Raw genomic sequence first — 6,655 nt, forward strand, 5'->3', positions numbered from 1 at the left:
TCAGCCGTTCGAACCCCTTGGCGACTGCTCCCAGCATTAGCAGCGGGCGGTGCGACGACGGATCGCCCGGCGGCTTACCTGGCTTCGTGACCAACACAAGGCGTGCCTCCTTCCATGCCGCAGGAAACTCCCCTCGCTCGAGCAGCTGATTGTACACCTTGGCGAAGACCTCCGGGTGCTTCCGCATTGCCGCCTTCACTGCGGCATTCGGGATGCCGTCCAGCCCTGGCGCCTTGGAGGTGGCCATCCGCTCGGCCAGCGAAAGAATTTCCGAGCTCGTGACCGGTCTCAGAGCCTCACTGCACACGTCGATGTCCGGCCACTCAAATGCCGGATGGTCCGGGAACAAGGCTTCGACGATCGGACCTAGTACGGCTCGGTCCGTTTCCGGTGGTGCCCTGTTACGTAGTTTTGCTCGAACAACCTTGTAACCGAGTCCGAACACCTCGGCTTCGACCCCATCGATCAGCTCTTGCATACTGTCTTCCTTACTGCTGTGAATGGCGGCCTGCAGCAATCGTCGACAGCCCTGCAGCCTGGCCGACGTCACCGCACGCTCCGAAGGTTGGGCCCTGCGATGGGCGGCCTCCGCTGCTCCGCATTCCTCCCTCAGGCGCTCGATCTCAGGAGACCACCAGTACACCTGGGGCTTGCGATGGAAAGTAGCCCCGTGTACTCTCTCCATGATCTCATCGCACGCCTGGGTCAGTCCGCCGATCAGCCCCTCCGGAGTTGCGACCTGCTCGAAGTGGCCGCATGTGAGGGCGATGTCGAAGCACTTGTTATCGAATTGCGTCGTCTTCCACCGGGTCCCGGCGTGTCTGGCTGTCCCGTCTCGACTTCGCTGCTGCTGCTTGCCTCGTCGCGTGGGACGTTGTCCTGGGACGCCCACCTGGAACTGGACGTAGGCATGGTCGCTGCTGGAAAAGCGATCGAGCACGCGCCAGGAGTCCGGTCGCGCAATAGTTTGGCTGGCAAAAGAAACGTCGATAACGCTTTCCCGCGCAACCCCGTTGCCCTTAAACGTGGGCGCGTTGCCGCGGTTCAGCGTATGCAGCGCCAGCTGCTCCACCACGCTCAGGAGCTCCTGCCCCTTCCGGGTGGTGCGCGCACTCCCCCACTCCTCATTCCAGGCGTTGAAGTCCCCGGCCAGGACTGATGTTGCGTGTCCGACCAGAGACACCTCCACCGCACCGAGGAAGCTTACGAAGTCTTCGATGCCGCTGCTGGGTGGCACGTAGCAGCTGGCGAACGTTACTCCCGCTATGGTGGCCACCACGAGTCCCGGGACGACGCTCCCCCAAAGCCGTTGAATAGGGTACGCCCCTGTTGCTATTATCGCCACACTCTGTTCCGCATCAATGGCCCACCGCGGATCATCCCGAGGTGGTCGATATAGTTCGCAGGCGAGCACCACCTGAGCCCCTAACTCGCGGGCCGTCTGCAGCATGAGGTCTTGGGCTGCCCGGCTTCGCCCGAGGTTCACTTGCAGCACTCTTAGGCCTTCCGGGTGCAGGACGGATGTCCCACCCGGTGCGGGCCCTTGCAGACCGCACAGCAGATCTTCGCGAAGCAGGTCCGCGACACGTGACCCGGCTGACCGCAGCGGAAGCAGGCTGCCGATCGATCTTCCGGGCTCGTGCACCCGTCCTTCTTGTGCCCGTACTCCAGGCACCGGTAGCACCGCATCTTGCTCCGCGTCGGCGGTGGTACCTTCGTCGCGACGCAGGACGTGTGGAGGACTCGAACATGCTGGTTGTCCAGCTTCTCCGCTGCCCGCGTCGACACCCGCACGTAGGCGATCAGCGTGCCGTTCCAGAACTCCGTCAGGTGGACGGCGGACTCCGGAACCCTCTCCTGTGTCAGGCTCTGCACCGCTTTCGCCACGTCCGACGCCTCCGCTAAAGGGTCGACCTCGAGGAGCTTAACTTCCGTCGTGTCCGTCACGAGGCGTGCGGATGATGGTATTTCCGCCCTCGTGCAGACCTCCTGCACCCGTTGAATGACCTCCTCGGAATTTCCGCCCTCCTTGACGTCCATGACCAAGCGGTCACGCGTCGTCCGTCGTCCAACGCCGATTGCCTGCTGGATGTCTTCCAGTTCCGGTGCCGTCCGCACCAGCCGGTAGACATCCGCCCACGTTTGCCCCTCGCCCGGGGCAATCTCAATGGCATCCGGCCTACTCTGCTTCGGCTGCGGGGCCATTCGGCGTGAAGATTGGTGCTGTCGCTGTTGCCGCTGCTGCGGCTGCTGCTGCTGTTGTTGGACGAGTTGCTGACGACTCGTGCCAGCACCCGATCGCGGTTGCTGCTGCTGCTGCTGGGTCGCTTGCTGGCGTGCCGGCTTACGGCGCACCACCTCGGCCCAGGAGCCGCCTTCCTGGTCCGGAGACGGCACCACCGTGGCCGTCGCCGCACCTGCTCGTTCCAACTGCTGCTGCTGCTGCTGCCGCCTCTGCTGCGGGACCGTAGCAGCCGCCCGCTGCTCCTTGTTCTGCCCACGCGTAGCATCGCTCGACAAGAACTGCGTCAGCAGCGCTTGTTGGCACGCCCGTTCCTGTCGGAGTTCCTCGCTGAGACGATCGATGTCTCGGCGAGCGTGCTCCTCCCGCTGTCGTGCTTCATCCCGCACAAGCTGCATCTCCTGCCGAAAAAGCTCCTGGGCCAGACGCATGTCTTGTCTGGCTTGATCGGCGTTCGCGTCCATGCGCTGGCGAAGCGTCGCCAGCTCCTGCTGCAACTCCTTAATAATCGCCCGCAGCTGTTCGTTGGAGAGCATCGCCTCTCCCATCAGCTTGCTCAGCTTGCTAGATTCCGTCTCCGTGCTCGCAGTTGCACGCGACAGTAGCACCTTCGGCTCCGGTGCCGTGGAGCGTCTGGACGTATCCTCGTCCACGGACTCCGTTCTAGGACGAAGCGAACGCCCAGGCAAAGGCATGTTGATTATATTCTCCGCACTTTAAGCTGGATTTATTCCCCCTCACGGGGGGACGCCAGCAGCGGACTCGCCCGAAAATGAAAGAGAATCAAGTTTATTAAAAGTTACAAAATAAATATTATTGATCTCATAAATTTTTCCGTTTCGGGTTCGCCTCAGTCCCGGCGTTGAAGTCCCGTTCTGTTATCAGCCGGTGGGTATGCAACCCGCATACACGGTCCGGGTTGCCCGCTGGTACCGACGTCCAAGTCTCCAAGCGTTACGGGTTGTTGTCTGCGCTAAGCGATTCCGCTACCGCCCAACAGATGGCGCCACCGACGAAAGCTCCCTCCGATTCCAACAGATGGCGCTGAACTGTGTCTCGGCTAGGGTTGTCACTTCAGCCGCGGCCGTGCTCCTGCTGCGTACGCGTCCCGTTGTGCACAATCACACGCGACGACACACCTGACGCCACTTATGTCGCTTATTTGCACACACTTTATCGCAAATTTTCAGCTATTTTCCACACGCACCGTTCGGGAAATTGTTCTTTGGTGTCCGATCTACGATTATCTCACATTTAATTCGGGTTTTACGCGTCCATTAGCCTTTTTTCAACACTTTTTGTTTCCCATACAAAATGTATGGGGGAACTTATACACTGTGTTTTTTAGGCGAGCATCGTCCTAATTCAATATTCTTCGTCATTACACTGTCGCAGGCACTGAACTGAATAGTTCACAACACTTTTTCCAGCTCAAATCGGATTTTTACACAGTTATTTTCCACTTTTAGCGGGAGCGTCACACTAGAGCGTCCTATGGCTGTGGATGACAGCTACGCACCACACAGGGATAACTGGCTTGTGGCCGCCAAGCGTTCATAGCGACGTGGCTTATTGATCCTTCGATGTCGGCTCTTCCTATCATTGTGAAGCAAAATTCACCAAGCGTAGGATTGTTCACCCTTTCAAGGGAACGTGAGCTGGGTTTAGACCGTCGTGAGACAGGTTAGTTTTACCCTACTGGTGTGTGCTGTATGCTGCTATCTTAACGGAATTCCTGTGCAGTACGAGAGGAACCACAGGTACGGACCACTGGCTCAATACTAGTTCGACCGGACTTTGGTATGACGCTACGTCCGCTGGATTATGCCTGAACGCCTCTAAGGTCGTATCCAATCCGAGCTGATAGCGCATCATAAACCCATTAGGTGATCGGAAGCTAGCGGGCTTAACAACCCTCTGAGATCCGTCGGTGCTGCCCCGTGCACACTGCCGTCTCATCCCCGCTATAGCACTAGACTGAGCCGCAACGGGCGGGTGTACGCTGCACGTGGAAGTACCTTATCACAGGGAACCCTGGTGGCTGTGCTCCCGTCGACCGTGGATACAACTAGTTTCGACACCTTCGACCGCCCGCAAACGACGGGACTACAGGCTGGGAGCTGCGAGTTGTAGAGATGCGTTCGCATCGATCCTCTCAGGCGACCCATGCTTGGTGGTGAAGTGGTTAGTTCGTGGAGTATAGGCTTGCTGCACTCGACAAGAGTGCTGCTTGCAAGGCTGTGGTGGTACGTATGGTAGTTGATGAGCATAGGCTTGCTGCACTCGACAAGAGTGCTGCTTGCAAGCCTATGGTGGTACGTGTACGGTAGTTGATGTGAGCATAGGCTTGCTGCACTCGACAAGAGTGCTGCTTGCAAGCCTATGGGTGGTGTGGTGTGTGGTGCATGATTAGCCTTTCAAGGAAGATGTGTCCTTGGGGCTAATCGGTTATTTTTATAAGTCCGGGAAACCTTTCTCGTCGGGATTCTTATCCTAAGCAACCACGAAAGCTTCCAAGAGTTGAAACATTGCCTATCAAGTAGGCCGTACCAGCCCATAGCAAACCAACCAAGATAATCTAACAGGCCAAGATTGGTTGGAGACTTCAAAATTTGGCTAAGTCCATGGCCACCATAAGCCATTTCTATCAAGAAGGCCACGAACAGTGCTTAGCAACCACGAAAGCTTCCAAGAGTTGAAACATTGCCTATCAAGTAGGCCGTACCAGCCCATAGCAAACCAACCAAGATAATCTAACAGGCCAAGATTGGTTGGAGACTTCAAAATTTTGCTAAGTCCATGGCCACCATAAGCCATTTCTATCAAGAAGGCCATGGACAGTGCTTAGCAACCACGAAAGCTTCCAAGAGTTGAAACATTGCCTATCAAGTAGGCCGTACCAGCCCATAGCAACCCAACCAAGATACTCTAACAGGCCAAGATTGGTTGGAGACTTCAAAATTTGGCTAAGTCCAGATTTTTTTACCCTTCGGGAATACAACCCTAGTTCACCAAGTTGAACGCGAAAAAATGTCCATAGGATACGCACAAAACGTTTATTGAGTTGGTCACCATATGTGGAAATTATGGTGAAAATAAGCCAAGTTCCGGAGTTTTTAACTAACACGAAACCACGAAAAACTTTCATTAGGAAAACTTGGTTGGAGCACCCTACTGCAGAACACACCGACATGGACGAAAGGGTCGACTGGCTAAGAGAAAAAATTTTTGCGGGACCACTCAAAACATCATAGTTAGACCTAGCAAATGATGAAAAGTGAAACCCGCGATCGATTGGAGAAACCTTATTTTACACTGAAAAATTCCACATAAGGAAAATTTGTATGGAGCACCCTACTGCAGAGCACACCGACAGGGCCGGGAAGGAAGGCCCGGTCCAAGAAAAAATTTTTGCGGGACCACTCAAAACATCATAGTTAGACCTAGCAAATGATGAAAAGTGAAACCCGCGATCGATTGGAGAAACCTTATTTTACACTGAAAAATTCCACATAAGGAAAATTTGTATGGAGCACCCTACTGCAGAGCACACCGACAGGGCCGGGAAGGAAGGCCCGGTCCAAGAAAAAATTTTTGCGGGACCACTCAAAACATCATAGTTAGACCTAGCAAATGATGAAAAGTGAAACCCGCGATCGATTGGAGAAACCTTATTTTACACTGAAAAATTCCACATAAGGAAAATATGTATGGAGCACCCTACTGCAGAGCACACCGACAGGGCCGGGAAGGAAGGCCCGGTCCAAGAAAAAATTTTTGCGGGACCACTCAAAACATCATAGTTAGACCTAGCAAATGATGAAAAGTGAAACCCGCGATCGATTGGAGAAACCTTATTTTACACTGAAAAATTCCACATAAGGAAAATTTGTATGGAGCACCCTACTGCAGAACACACCGACAGGGCCGGGAAGGAAGGCCCGGTCCAAGAAAAAATTTTTGCGGGACCACTCAAAACATCATAGTTAGACCTAGCAAATGATGAAAAGTGAAACCCGCGATCGATTGGAGAAACCTTATTTTACACTGAAAAATTCCACATAAGGAAAATTTGTATGGAGCACCCTACTGCAGAGCACACCGACAGGGCCGGGAAGGAAGGCCCGGTCCAAGAAAAAATTTTTGCGGGACCACTCAAAACATCATAGTTAGACCTAGCAAATGATGAAAAGTGAAACCCGCGATCGATTGGAGAAACCTTATTTTACACTGAAAAATTCCACATAAGGAAAATTTGTATGGAGCACCCTACTGCAGAGCACACCGACAGGGCCGGGAAGGAAGGCCCGGTCCAAGAAAAAATTTTTGCGGGACCACTCAAAACATCATAGTTAGACCTAGCAAATGATGAAAAGTGAAACCCGCGATCGATTGGAGAAACCTTATTTTACA

The sequence above is a fragment of the Anopheles marshallii genome, assembly GCF_943734725.1.
Source record: "Anopheles marshallii chromosome X unlocalized genomic scaffold, idAnoMarsDA_429_01 X_unloc_42, whole genome shotgun sequence".
NCBI classification, from domain to species: domain Eukaryota; kingdom Metazoa; phylum Arthropoda; class Insecta; order Diptera; family Culicidae; genus Anopheles; species Anopheles marshallii.